Source organism: Suncus etruscus, chromosome 3, assembly GCF_024139225.1.
Source record: "Suncus etruscus isolate mSunEtr1 chromosome 3, mSunEtr1.pri.cur, whole genome shotgun sequence".
NCBI classification, from domain to species: domain Eukaryota; kingdom Metazoa; phylum Chordata; class Mammalia; order Eulipotyphla; family Soricidae; genus Suncus; species Suncus etruscus.
In genome coordinates, this window is record NC_064850.1 from 43,030,682 (window position 1) to 43,045,683 (window position 15,002).

The 15,002-nt window shown below is 48.5% G+C and overlaps 1 protein-coding gene across 1 annotated transcript in view; it reads left to right on the forward strand.

The window, feature by feature from the left end:
* The window catches only part of EML1 (EMAP like 1), a 669,910-nt gene that overhangs the window by 249,376 nt on the left and 405,532 nt on the right, over positions 1 to 15,002 (forward strand). The window lies entirely within an intron of this gene.

The following is a 15,002-nucleotide window of genomic DNA, read 5'->3' on the forward strand; positions in this document are numbered from 1 at the left end:
GAGATAGTAGCCATGAAGTCTTAGTGCTTTTGATAGGATAAGAATTGTTTGGTTTATTATCTTCCCCTTAGGCTCAAATAGTATCCTATAGCACCCAGTAATCCCAGGTGGTCTCCCATCCAAATACTAACCAGGCCTGACCCTGCTTAGCTTTCGAAATCAGATGAGATCGGGAGCATTCAAGGTGTTGTGGCCAGACAATCAGCAGTTTCATTCCCTAAAGCCATCAGCTCTGGGAGGCCAGAGTGAGCTCTTATGTGAGTGATAAAAATAGGCTCAGAATGGGGCAAACCCTCTGATTTAACATACTGGGAAATTTTTTGGTGAGGGATGTGATATTCTGCTCCCCCGGAGTTATTATCCATTAGAGATGAAAAATCAGTAATTTCTTGCAGGTGGGGTTTCCACCATGAACTTGACTTTATTCACTTGGTCATCAGCATGAATCTTGGATCCAGCATGGTCCTCTGTACCTACACCAGGAATTGACCATCTACCGGTTCAGATCCTGATCTGCACCAACTGGCCACAGCTGGTCCCTCCTTTCAATATCTAGAAAAGTTCTGAAAATCGAAGTCTCTCCTACCCCTGAAGAGGGATGCTTCTTTTTTTTTTTTTTTTTTTTTTTTTTGGGCCACACCCGGTAACGCTCAGGGGTTACTCCTGGCTATGTGCTCAGAAGTTGCTCCTGGCTTGGGGGACCATATGGGACACTGGGGGATCGAACCTCGGTCCGTCCAAGGCTAGCGCAGGCAAGGCAGGCACCTTACCTTTATCGACACTGCCCGGCCCCCACAGATCCCTTCTAACAGGACACTCCTACACCCCTCATCATTTTGATTTGACCTTCACATCTTTACATTGGCCAAGCCTAGGTAACTTTGACATTACAGAGACCATAAAGGCAGGGTGGCCTAGGAAAATTGGAGATCATCTTGGAATGAACAGAACTGTCTTGGCACTTACTTGCCCCTGGATGGGCAAACACGCAAACCTGACAGTGAAACTGTTTGAGGAGAACCTTTTCTGAAACCTTGAAGAAAGACTATGGGGTTAGACAAATTAGTGTGCCTGGAGTCTATACAGTCTTAAGGCAGGATGCTTCGTAGGTAGCCTGTTTTTAGGTCTAAAGCTTTTCTTTATATTTTCCCAACTTTTGCTGCACCTACACAAAATACTGCCTACTATTATCTTTATCTTTAGAGGCATCTGCCCAAATCTTAGAACCAGGGGATGTGAATTATTTTGTTTTTCTATAGTCAATTAGGGGGAGATGTTAGATTACTGGTCACAACCTAATCAATTTTTATGCTCCACTCTAGGATGTCATCTGGTGATGAGATTACTGGATTATTCCCTACTTGGATTTCCTCTCCCACTCTAGTGTGTGGCCTGGTTCTTGTCAATAAAAGCAGGGGTCTGAGGAAGGCAGGGTCTCATTCTTCAGTCTTCCTCCACTGAGCTGCTTTCCTTCTTAGGAGCAGAAGGCTTGTGTGGTGGGATTCCTTGCTTGAGTGATGAATTTCTGGAACCTGTTCTTGTACCTTTTCACTGTGTGAATTATTTCCTGCATTTGCTTCCAGACCCATGTCTCACCAGATCTTCCTTTTGGAACCTGGGGCTCCGCTTGCACCTGAGCACAGATCCAGGCATAACTCCTGAACACAGCCGGGTGTAGCCCCCCCCAATATATATATATATAAATTTTCATTTGTTTGGATTTTTGTTTATTTGGGTTTTTTTTTGGGGGGGGGTCACACCTGGTAGGGATCAGGGCTTACTCCTAACTCTACATTCAGGAATCACTCCTGGTGGTATTCAGGGGACCTTATGTGATGGGAGGGATGGAATCGAGCCAGCCATGTGCATGGCAAGAACTTTCACCACATTGGGGCCGGAGCGGTGGCACATCGGTAGGGTGTTTGTCTTGCACTCGACTGACCTAGGATGGACCATAGTTCAATCCCCCAGTGTCCCATATGGTCTCCTAAGCCAGGCACTATTTCTGAGCACATAGCCAGGAATAATCCCTGAGCATCACTAGGTGTGGCCCAAAAACAAAAGCAAAACAAACAAAAAAAAAGAACTCTCACCACTGTGCTATGCTTCTGGCCCATATAATTTTGTTTTAGGGCTACACATCCAATGGTGCTCAGGGATTACTTCTGGCTCAGCACTCAGGAATCACTCCTAGTCGTGCTTTGGGGACCCTAAGGGATGCCAAGAATCAAACTCGGGTCAGCTGGTACAAGACAAGCGTCCTTCTCTCGCTCCTCCCTGTCCATCCTCTGGAGAAAGAACCTTGAGTTCTTCCTGAAACAGACTTCCAGGGACCAATTACTTGTGAGCCAACTTGGCTGAGACACTACTGAACATTCTGGAAAGATGGGCTAGAGTGACAGCACAATGGGGAGGGCACTTGTGTTGCACACAGCCAATCCAAGTTTGATCCCCAGCATCTTGTAGGGTCCCCTAGCACTTCCAGGAGTGATTCCTGAGCACAGAATCAGGAATAATCACTGAGCATCGCAGGGTATGGCCCCAAGCCAACTAACCAATCCAACCTTCTGGGGAACACAACAGCAGAGAGAGAAGCAAGCTGAGATATTAGGGCTCAGGGAAGCAGCCAAGCCTCCCTTCTAGGAAACCATGGTTGACCTCAATGGAGGGTGGAGTGCAAGAATGGCTTGCTCCAGGAAAGAGCTTGACTAATGGCACTAGCTTATTAATTCCAGATTCGCTTAACTTCCCTGTGTGTGGGTCTAGGACCTAGTTCATCACTTTGGCCTAGCTACAGCCGTCAAGTCCTTCTCATTGACTCATCGCACCCCACCCACTGCTACAGATGGGGTGATGCAAGGCTGAAACAGCTGCACTAGGAGTGACTCCTGAGCACTGCCAGGTATATTCCCAAACAATAAAAATAAGCAAAAATAAAGAAAAGACCGGAAAGAAAGAAAGAAAGAAAGAAAGAAAGAAAGAAAGAAAGAAAGAAAGAAAGAAAGAAAGAAAGAAAGAAAGAAAGAAAGAAAGAAAGAAAGAAAGAAAGAAAGACAGGGGCCGGAGAGACAGCATGGAGGTAAGGCGTTTGCCTTTCATGCAGAAGGTCATTGGTTCAAATCCCGGCATCCCATATGGTCCCCCGAGCCTGCCAGGAGCACAGAGCCAGGAGTAACCCCTGAGCACTGCTGGGTGTGACCCAAAAAAAAAAACAAAACAACAACAATAAACAAAAACTAAAGAAAAGAAACAAGTTAGAAATGTCTCCCTCACCCCCCCCCACCCCCCCGCCTGCCAGCCTCGTGGTCTCTTGAACATCTCCACCCTCTGCTCTGGAACCACCCACGACTCCAGCTAGCACCATCACTGAGGCTGTCCCACCCTTTACCCCTCCTCAGGGACACATCAGCCCCCTGCCACTACCTGACCCATGAGGTCTGGGCAGGTTAGTTAGCTCAATGTTGGGACCCTGATGCCAGCTCAGGCACAGGAGGTGCCCATGGGTCTGGTGCCCAGACTCTACAGTTGTCCACAACCCCGTTCCAGGCAGGCAGTGGATATGGGTGATTTCCTGCTGGGGCTGAAGGGAGAGAAGCCTGGGTGTGGTTCTCCATACAGAGACAAAAGGGGAGACCTTGAGGTGATAAACAATTGGGGGCAAGAGCAGAGCCACTGGCGTAACCCAGGAACTCAGGACACCCAGACCTTTGGAAAGCAGCCAGGCTAGATGTCAGAGATGATGCCACCCATCATCTCATCCCATCATCTCTCATCCTGTCACCACCCTCCAGGACAGTCTGTTTCTAGGGGCCGAAGAGATAGCATGGAGGTAAGGCATTTGCCTTGCATGCAGAAGGACAATAGTTCAAATCCTGGCATTCTATCTGGTCCCCCAAGCCTGCCAGGAGTGATTTCTGAGTGTAGAGCAAGGAGTAACCCTTGAATGCTGCCGGGTGTGACCCAAAAACCAAAAAAAAAAAAAAAAAAAAAAAAAATCACTCCTGGCAGTGCTTGGGGGACTCTGTGGAATGCCAAGAGATTGAATCCTGTATTAGGCAAGTGCCCTCCTCACTGTTCTGTGGCTCCAGCCCACCAGGTCACATTCCGATATTTGAAAGATGAAGGTAAGGAGCTGGAGCATGTACGGGGCTTGCTGCATACCCAAGCACCTTCCCTTGTTTATGGGCCCAAACCTGGGTTTGATCCCCAGCACTCCTGATGATTCCCTGAGCACTGCCAGGAGTCACTCCAGAGTGCTGAGCCAGGATTGGAGATAACTCCTGAGCTATGCTGGATGTGGGGAGAAAGGGAGGGAGAAGGGAGAGAGAAGGAGGAGGGGGATAGGGAGAGAGGAAGGAATGGGAAAGGAAGGAAGGAAGGAAGGAAGGAAGGAAGGAAGGAAGGAAGGAAGGAAGGAAGGAAGGAAGGAAGGAAGGAAGGAAGGAAGGAAGGAAGGAAGGAAGGAAGGAAGGAAGGAAGGAGGGAAGGAAGGAAGGAGGGAAGGAGGGAAGGAGGGAAGGAGGGAAGGAAGGTAGGAAGGAAGGAAGGAGGGAAGGAAGCAAACAAGCAAGCAGGGGAGTGAGAGAGAAAGGAAGAAGGATGTTAGGGCGGGAGGGATGAAGGAAGGAGGTAGGGCAGGAGGGACGTGGGAAGGGAGGGAGGAAAGATGTCTCACTCCTCACACCTGTCATTATGAAATTTCCACAGCACCTGAGTGTGGGCAGTTTCCTGTTTGGGCCCCAGGTCCGTGAAGCCAGTGGATTTCATCTCCTTTGATCTGAGCACCCCTGGGTGTGGCCCCCAAACCAACTCAAACCACTATCTAAACAGGATCACTGAGCTGTCTGACAGTTGTTCTTTTTCAGCCTGTGACACAGAGAGGCTGGAGTTAAGAGACAGGCCAAGGGAAGGGGTTTGCCTTGGAGGTAGCCAACTCAGCTTCCATCCTGGGCATGCTTATGAGAGCCCTGCCAGGAGTGATCCCTGAGCACCACTGGGTGTGGCTCATAAACAAAAACAAAACAAAAGAAAAAACCAACAAACAAAAAGAAGAAATTAATGACCTTTCAGGTCAAGGCTTTTCTTTTTCTTTCTTTTTTTTTTTTTTTTGGTTTTTGGGTCACACCCGGCAGTGCTCAGGGGTTACTCCTGGCTCCACGCTCAGAAATCGCTCCTGGCAGGCTGGGGAGGGAGGGAACCATATGGGACACTGGGATTCGAACCAATGACCTTCTGCATGAAAGGCAACAGCCTTACCTCCATGCTGTCTCTCCAGTTCCAGGTCAAGGCTTTTCTATCTCCATATTTCCATCCCAGTATATGATTCTATCCTCCACCTGCTACCCTGTGGGTCTGCTTGTATTCAAAATACTGTTGTGATAAGAGGGTGCAGAGGAAGAAGTCAGAACAAAGGTGTCTTTCATCATTACTCACCCAGAGTGTCAGCAGGACTCATCCAAGAACAGAATTAGGTCTTGCCTAAAATGGTCAAGGCAGAAGGACAGGATTCCCAGCACAGAGATTCAGTCTCAGTCTCAGGCAAACACCCTCCCTGCTGTGTTATCTCTCTGGCCCAGACCACATTTTTTTTTTTTAATTTAAACACTGTTGGTTACAAGGTTGTTCATAAGTTATTTTTTTCCACAAATAAAGTTGTTCATGATTGATTTACAATCATTCTATGTCCAACAACCTTTACCAGGGCGCATTTCTTGCTACCTATGTCAACAGTTTCTCTCCTCCCATCCTCCCCCTGCCTACCTCTGGGGTAGATCAATCTCTCTCTCTCTCTCTCTCTCTCTCTCTCTCTCTCTCTCTCTCTCTCTCTCTCTCTCTCTCTCTCTCTCTCGACACTGTTAAGAGGTACCATTCATGTCACTTTATCATCTTCCAACATTCAGTTGTTTTTTGTTTGTTTGTTTTTTGCTTTTTGGGCCACCCCCAACTTACCAGCAGTCATCCTTGAGCATAGAGCCAGGAGTGAGTGCTGAGAACTGCCAAGAATGGCTACCCACACCCCACAAAAAAGATACGCTTCCTAAAGTGGATACAGAAAAACAGCTCTGGGGTCAGAGCTATAGCACAGTGGGGAGGGTACTTGCTTAGCACCTGGCCAACCCAGGTTCGATCCTGGCATTTCATAGGGTCCCCCAATCCTGCCAGAAATAATCAGAGTGCATAGCCAGGAGGAGTAAGTCCTAATCATTGCTGGGTGTGACCCAAAAACCAAAAAAGAAAGTATTCTCAATGTCCATGAAAGTAAAGGACATCATAGTGGAAGTGACAAAGAAGGCAACATAAATATCAGTGTGACGTGGGCTGGATGTGGCTTGCTGGTAGATTGAATGGTTGACATGTAGGACATTCTTAGCTCAGCCACAGAACAACAAAAAAAACAAACAAACAAACAAAAAAAAAAACAGGGGCCAGAGAGATAGCATGGAGGTAGTGCGTTTGCCTTTCATGCAGAAGGACGGTGGTTCAAATCCCGGCATCCCATATGGTCCCTCATGCCTGCCAGGGGCAATTTCTGAGCGTAGAGCCAGGAGTAACCCCTGAGCGCTGCCGGGTGTGACCCCCCCAAAAGATAAAATATAAATAAAAATAAAAAAACTAAAAATAAGGTTTGACCAGGTCTGTACATACAGTGTATGGGGTAAGGCATGAAGACTGGCATGTAGCTGATCCCTGCACTGCAGGTGCATCACTGCAGGTGATCCAACTCTTTCCCCCAAATATATTCCTACTCTGAAATACCTTTGAAAACTCAACTTGCTCAGGGCCTTGAAAGAGAATTCAGCTGACATTTCAAAAGCTCTATTGTCAGACCTCAGGTTAACAGCTATAAAGCAGTTGTCAGAGGGAAAACCCAGAGATTTAATTCCTCATATTGGGCCAGGGGAAGAGCTCAAAGGGCTGAGTGCATGTGAAGGACCCAAGTTTGATCCCTGACACTGCCTGGTCGCTCAAGCATCTTGGCACTGAGCAGAAAACTGCTGAGTCTGATCCTCAAATATCCATAGAAATTTACTTGTGTTTTTGTTTTAGGGACACTCCTGGCGGCACTCAGGTTACTCCTGGCAGGTTTGAGGGACTATATGGGATGCCAGGGGTCGAATCTATGTTGGCCACTTTTTTTTTTTTTTTTTTTTTGGTTTTTGGGTCACACCCGGCGGTGCTCAGGGGTTACTCCTGGCTGGCTGCTCAGAAACAGCTCCTGGCAGGCACGGGGGACCATATGGGACACCGGGATTCGAACCAACCACCTTTGGCCCTGGATCGGCTGCTTGCAAGGCAAATGCCGCTGTGCTATCTCTCCGGGCCCGGTTGGCCACTTTTAAGGCAAACGCCCTCCCCGCTGTGCTGTTGCTCTGGCCCACTTGTATTTATTTTTATTGTGGTTTGGAGCGCAGAGGCAGCTCTGTGCTCAGGGACCACTTCTGGACCATAGGTGGAGGTGACAGAGAGCTAGTCTCTAGTTCTCCAGCCCAGATGAATGGAAATGAGTGAAGGCAGTATCTAACTCAGAGATAAAGAGGTGTGTGCTGATCAAGAATTTCTGTTCAGGTGTTTGCCAAAAAAGCTCAGTTGGGAGAGCGTTAGACTGAAGAATTTCTGTTCAGGGACTGGAGAGAGTACAATGGGTAGGATATTTTCTTGCACAGAAACAACCTGCATTTGATCCTAGACAATGGTTCCCTTAGTCTGCCAGAAATAATTAGAAACACCTGAGCATTGGGGACCAGAGAGATAATATGGAGGTAAGACGTTTGCCTTGCATGCAGAAGGACAGTGGTTGGAATCCTGGCATCCCATATGGTCCCCCGAGACTGCCAGGAGCAATTTCTGAGCATAAAGCCAGGAGTAACCCCTGAGCGCTGCCAGGTGTGGACCCCCCCCAAAAAAAAAGAAAAAGAAACACCTGAGCATTGTTGGGGGTTGCTCCCAAACCAAAAAAAAAAAATCCCCAAAACAAGCTTCCCGGTCACTCACCACCAGGGGGCTCTCCTGAGCACAAAACCAGGAATAATTTCTCAGCGCTGTGGATGTGGCCCAAAAATAAAACAACAGGGGCATAGAGCATAGAGCCAGGAGTAATCCCTGAGCACTGCCGGGTGTGACTCAAAAACAAAAAAAATAAAAATAAATAAAACAACAAAAAATAGGATATTAAGGCTGAACAGAAATTCAGGGACTAAATACCCAACTCAAAGACAGCAAAGACAAAAAAATAAAAAAAATAAAAAAGGGCCCGGAGAGATAGCACAGTGGCGTTTGCCTCGCAAGCAGCCAATCCAGGACCAAAGGTGGTTCGAATTCCGGTGTCCCATATGGTTCCCCGTGCCTGCCAGGAGCTATTTCTGAGCAGACAGACAGCCGTGACCCCTGAGCAACGCCGGGTGTGGCCCAAAAAACAATAAATAAATTAATTAATTAAAAAAATAATAATAAAGACACAATGGGGGCTGGAGCTATAGCATTTGCCTTGCACGTGCCAACCCAGGTCCAATCTCTGGCATCCTGGTTCCCTGAGCCTGCCAGGAATGATTTCTGAGAGCAGGGCTAGGAGTAACCCCTGAGTGCCGCTGGGTATGGCACAAAAACCAAAACAGTAAATAAAACCTAATAGATACAGGAAGCCATAAATAAAGAATAAAGATAAACATGTAAAATTATTATTTAGAAAAGAAAGTGGAACAATGCAAAAGTGAAAGAAACCCAGTAGAACTCAATTTTCTCATGATGCAAATATTATCACAGTGCTGGGGATTGAACCCAAGGTCTTACACATGCAAGTGATGGTTCTAACACCAAGCTTCATAACCCGTCCTAGAAAGAAATATAAAAATCTGAATAAAGCACAGAACCCCACAGTTACCATACCCCCCCCCCCCAAAGGCCCAGCACTGGGACTTAAATCTTATCAAACTGCCAAACCACTGAATCTGTTTCAGGTCAACAGTTCCTGAGCAGAGAGGCTGCAGAATACCTCAGAATTTCCTAGTAGTGTTAGACCAGGGAATCTGAGTGGAAAGTTCCATAGGAATCACCCACATCGGGAAGCATGAACAGGAACACACCAAACTAGCGCCACCAGTTAGTACCAAACACAGCCCAGGAAAGCTTCACACACTGGTTTAATACACCAGAGAGATAAAACCGTTGTGTGTGTGTGTGTGTGTGTGTTTTCTGGCTCTGCACTCAGAAATCGCTCCCTGGTAGGCTCGACTATATAGGATGCTGGGGATCGAACCCGGGTCAGTCCCGGTTGGCCACGTACAAGGCAAATACCTTACCGCTGTGCTATCACTACAGCCCCCCAAAACCGTCCTTTCCAATTGACCTAAGTTGATCTGAGATTTGATCACTCCATTTGCCTTTGCGTTGTAACAAACCATACAAAGGCAATTTGTGCCTGTTTGGAGGCAGGCTGGGGTGGTGGGTAGGAGACTGAGGATGCTGTTGATGTTGACGGGAAGGTCACACTTGTGGGGGGTAGAATTGATGTTGGGGACATTTAGTGTCAGAAATGACAGTACTAAAAACGACTGGTACACCACGGTGTGTTCTAACAAAACGAGTCTTTAAAATCTGTTTAGTAATGAAAAGCAGATAAACTAACAGGCACTAGAAGTCGTGAAGCCAATGCAGCACAGGGCCAGCCGAACCTTGTCCCTGGAGTACGACTAACAAACAGAAGCACTGAGTTATCCCCACAGTGTCCTCTGTGGTCAGCCTTTGGCCAGGCCCTGCTGGCACACTCAGGGTATGAGTGGCCTCCCCTACAGGCCGGGCCACATTCTAGAAGAGTCTGCTTCTCACTTTCCGCCTTCCCAGCAAAGGAAGCTGCTACAGGGCCCATGATAAGGGGCCCAGTTACTGATAGGAGGGTAGCTTTCCGGCCTTGCAAATCGAACTAGGTCGGGCTCTTTCTCCCTGCCAGTTAGATGCTCCCAGGATGTGGGAAGAGCTCTGGGGCCGCAAGGAGGGCAATGAGAGCACAAAGCTGGGTGGGGAAAAGTGGGGGAAAGTTCCCTGGGGTTTTTTGTTCCTCCCGTTTTTTGCTTGTTTTGATTTTTGCCCATTTTTATTTCTATCCTTCAAACAGAACCACATAATTTGTACCATCTTGGCCTGCCTCATAACTTGAGGGAGGATATAATGGATACCAAGACCAAACAGTCGTATGAACATTGAGTAGAAATCAAAAATGATAAGACTTAAATACCAAATCCAAAGCCAACGACAACAGAATCGAAACCCAATCTACAACAAGCTAGACACAGAGGGGACCATTTATTCTAGCAGCCCGGGGCCACTGAAGGGATGCATGCTGGGAACAGGGGTGGAGGGAGGACAACATTGGTGGTGGGAATGCCCCTGATTCGATGTCACTATGTATTTAAAAAATTAGTATGTATCACTATGTATTTAAAAGATTTGTAATCCACTGTGATCAAAATTATTAAAAAAAAGTCTCCTAGGGTTCACCCAGCACCTTCCGAGCGCCGGCCTAAGGCAGTGACACCCCAACTCCCCTGCGCTCTCAGCAAGCGGTGCGCAAGCACTGAAGGACCACTTCCGCCTAGCGAAGAGCTACCCTCGGCTGCCCCCTAGCGACGGGTCGGCCCATGATACCCGCATGCGCAGAAGGAACCTAATTCACCCACACAGCGATTCGCTGTTGCGCATCACGTGGCCGTCTCTAGAACCAACCAGCGGAAAAGGCGGGGCCACTCCGAATCAACCAATGAAGGGAGGTGGATTACCCAAACCAACCAATGAGGGAAGCGGGGCCACCGCAAGCCAATCAGTGAAGGAGGAGACAGTGCCGCGCTCACGGGCCTCTAGCCGACTTCCGGGATCTAGACCCCGTGTCCTGCCCAGCCTTGTATTCCGCGCGTGGAGCTGCTCGGGTGGTTCCAGTCTCCCGGGACTAGCTTTTTGCTAAGCAGAGCACTACCAGCCCCACTTTATTAGCTTGTGCCCGCGGATCTAGGCTGGGAGGCGGCTCAGGGAGCCTTGGCTGCTCTTGTTGAGGCGATTCTCTCCTAGCTCAGGTCCGGCAACGCCTAGGGCTCTTCTTCAAGGTTGTTTAGCTCTTTAGGTTGCTGGCACGGCCCCCGCGATTCAACCTGCAAGGGCCTTTTTCTTACGTGGAAAAGGAGCAAAGGCCCCAAGCGCGTGTTCTGTTTATGGGGTCCATAGTTGCATGCCCAGCTGAGCCAGAAGGACTTCACCAGTCACACCAGGTTTGGCACTGAGGTGCAACAAAAATAAGGGCAAAGGTGCTTGCCTTGTGTGAGCCCCACACTGGTAACGTAGAGCCCTCGCACCGTAGAGGGAATTCTGTGCAACCCCTGGCACTTCCCCAGGGCCAACGTAGTCCTTAGCATCATCCCCAGCATCTTACATTGAACCCCTTGCCCCCCTGAGCACTGCCCAAGAATCCCCAACATGATTCAAAAAATGAAAAGGGTTTTTCTGTTACAAACCTTTCAAAAGCCAAGGTGTGTCGACTGCACATGAGCCCTAGAGGTATGGGGAAACAGCGGGCTCTACACACTGTCCCCACCTCACTCAGGTCAGGCCAGTGTACTTGCTGAACGTGGCCGCCTCTTCAGCTCTAAATTCTGAACCCTGGAGACCTCCACGCCAGTGATTTGGCGCCTCTGAACCTCAGCTGCTTCCATTTGAACCGGTGTTTTTAGTAACACTAACAGGTGATGCTCATATAGTTCCTGAGTATCACCAGGTGATCCCTGAATAGAGCACGTAGAAAGCCCCGAAAGCTGGGCAGTGGTCCCTTCAGTAAAATTAAAACGAACAAAAAAATAGAGCAACAGACATATATTTTTGGTTATTTTTTTTTTTGTGGGGAGGGGCTATAAACAGCACAGGAGTTCCCAGTGGAATGGGAGGTTCTCCACCAGCCTGCAAAGATGTTAGCCCTCTCTGGGGTCAAACAGAATCTGAGGCTTCTGATGAAAATGGCCTGTGGTCCTGTGAGCCTCACCTGGGTGCCATCCGCCATCTCAGATGACCCTGTTGATCTATGAGTGTCACAGACTCAGACCAAAAAAGCTTTCAGGCAATCAAAACGGTGGCTGCACTTTTCTTGGCCTGTCACCAGAACCTCCTGGCTCCTAGTATGTTCTTCAGTGCTGGTGCAGGCAGCGCTGCAGAATCTCTCGGAACCAAGAAGTAGGGGGGAACTTGTGAGTGTTCACAAAGGCTTCTCTGATGAGCAGCGTTACCTCTGCTCAGGAGCAGAGGAAAGCAGGTCTGAGGGTTTCCTGGAGACTGGTTAGTCGATGGCTTGGGGTTTTCACTTGTACCATTTCACTCAAGTAACATGTAAAGTGACAAATGCACATGCACGCAATGCACATATATGAAAGAACTGAGAGGAAGTTAATTTATCCACTTTTAAATTTTGGGGGGGCCTCACCTGGCAATGCTCAGGGTATCAGGGATTGAACCCGGGGAAGCCATATGCAAGACAAACACCCTCCCTGCTGTGCTATTGCTCTGGCTCCTTAACCCACAAATGAGCTCTCTATGCTCACTTTGGGGGACGGGGAGAGGTCTTTATTTTGGGGCCACACCTGGCCATGCTTTGGAGTTGCTCCTGGCTCTGCATTTAGGAATCCCTGGCAGGATCAGGCTCTCAACTCTGTTGGACCAAACTATCCTATCACTGTTAGTATAGTTCTACAGTTCTTATCATCTAACTTTTTGTTTTGCTTTGCTGGGTCTCACCTGGAAGTTCCTGGAAGACTGGGTGGACCACAGATGGAAGCAGGGTGTGCTGAGTGCAAGCCCAATTCCTTACCCACCTACAATCTCTCTAGCCCATTTTTCTTATCCTTCCCCCACTGGATTCTTTTCCTGTCTGATTTGCTGGCTCTGAACATTTTCTATAAACGGGATCAAACAGTCTGTGGCCTTTTGGCTGCATTCTATGTGACTCAACAGTCATAGAGAAGCCCTGGGTTCAATCATTAGCACTGCAAACTAGAGAAAGAAAAAATAATCCGACTATTTATATATTTAAATTGTTGAAAGGGGCAAGATAGGGCTAGACAGATGGTACAAAGACTACGGCATTTATCTTGCTGGGGCTGTGCCAAGATCCTGGTTCTAATTCCTGGTACCACATATTGGTTGGTTCTGTGAGCACTGCCAGGGTTACTCCTGAGCAGAACCCTTGGATTAGCCATTGAGCACTGCTAGCAGGGATCACATCAGTAGCCTCCATAAAAGGACGGAGGGGAGAAGGGAGGGAAGAAGGGGTGCCAGTGCAAGGCAGATTCCTTACCCACTGTACGATCTCTCCAGCCCTTCAAAAACATTCGAGTTACAGTTTTGCTTTGCCTTTTGGCTCCTGTGGGCCATGGCCAGGAGTCTTTGGGAATTACCCCCTCCACCCCAGCTTGGTGTTCTGCGCTGAGGGGATGGCTCCTAGTACAAAGCACATGCTTCAATCCTTGAAGTCATACACCACCATCCACCCACACAAGCTCCCCCCGCAAAAAAGGCCCGAGTGCAGGGTTTGCATGCAGAGCCCTTGAGTACTACCCCAGCACTCATGCGCATTTTTTTGTTTGTTTAGGGGCCACATTTGGTAGTGCTCGGAATTATTTCCTGGCTCTGCACTCAGGAATCACTCTTGGCAGGATCAGTCCTGGCTCTGCACTCAGGAATCACTCTTGGCAGGCTCAGAGAACCCTATGGGATGCTGGAGTTCGAACCCGGGTCAGCTATATGCAAGGCTAACACTCTCCCCACTAGCCCCAGATGACTTCTCTGCAGCCCCCAGAACAAAAAAGGGCAGGACTGAGGGGGAATTCAAAGGGGCAGAGCATGTGTCTGGGTGTCTGAGGCCCCAAGCCCCCGCCAGCACTGTCAGGCCGAGCTTCCCCACGAGGAAACCCCCTGCACCCCAAATATCCTTGGAGAGGAGGCCTGTACCCAGAACAAGAAACCCCTCAAAGTATCGATACATGGTGTGTTTGTCGCAAACCAACCTTCCAGTACAGCCAACAGGCATCACCTGTGGCCAGCTGTGCTCACTGGCCAGAAGTCTGCAGCAGGCCGAAGAGGATTGTTTGGGAGGCATGTTGATGGAGAATGGAACCAACGTGCCCGGAAAGCAGTGCCAATGACAGAAGCATGGCAGGGTGTGTGGGAGACTCAGTCAGCCACACTAACAGGAGCTGCTGGGCACGGGTCCAGAAAGGGGTGTGGGGGTGCTTGGCTGTTGGGAAAGAGAGATGGATGAAAGAATGGCCACATGGGTGACCTCAGCCAGCTTCTCACTACCTGTAGCTTTCCTGAACTAGGAGGCTTTTCCAATTAGAGGCAGTGACACAGGCTCATTATTTTCTGGGGTAAGATAAATTTTATTTTTGGCTTTGGGGCTACACCCGTAGTGCTCAGGGGACCATATGAGATATGAAGATCTAACAAGGGTTGGCTACATGCAAGGAAAAAAGCAGTCCCTGCTATACTATCACTCCATTCCTCCAAATGGGTTTTTTAAGGCCATACCTGGGGGTATTCAGGAACACTTTGGCATGACAAACTCAGGTGTTTTTTTTTTTTGTGTTTTTTGTTAAATTCTACCAGTGTCTTAAATCTCTTAGCTTTTATCTCCGTATCAGGTGAGTATTGGGTGAATAGTTTCTCCTATTCTTTTTTTTTTTTTTTTTTGGTTTTTCGGGCCATACCCGTTTGATGCTCAGGGGTTACTCCTGGCTAAGCGCTCAGAAATCGACCCTGGTTTGGGGGGACCATATCGGATGCCGGGGGGATCGAACCGAGGTCCTTCCTTGGCTAGCGCTAGCAAGGCAGACACCTTACCTCTAGCACCACCTTGCCGGCCCCAGTTTCTCCTATTCTGTGGGGAGTCTTTGCATCCTGGAGACCATTTCCTTTGAGTTGCAGAAGTTTTTTATTTTACTACAGTTCCTGGCAGACGAGGAACTCAGATGCCAGCA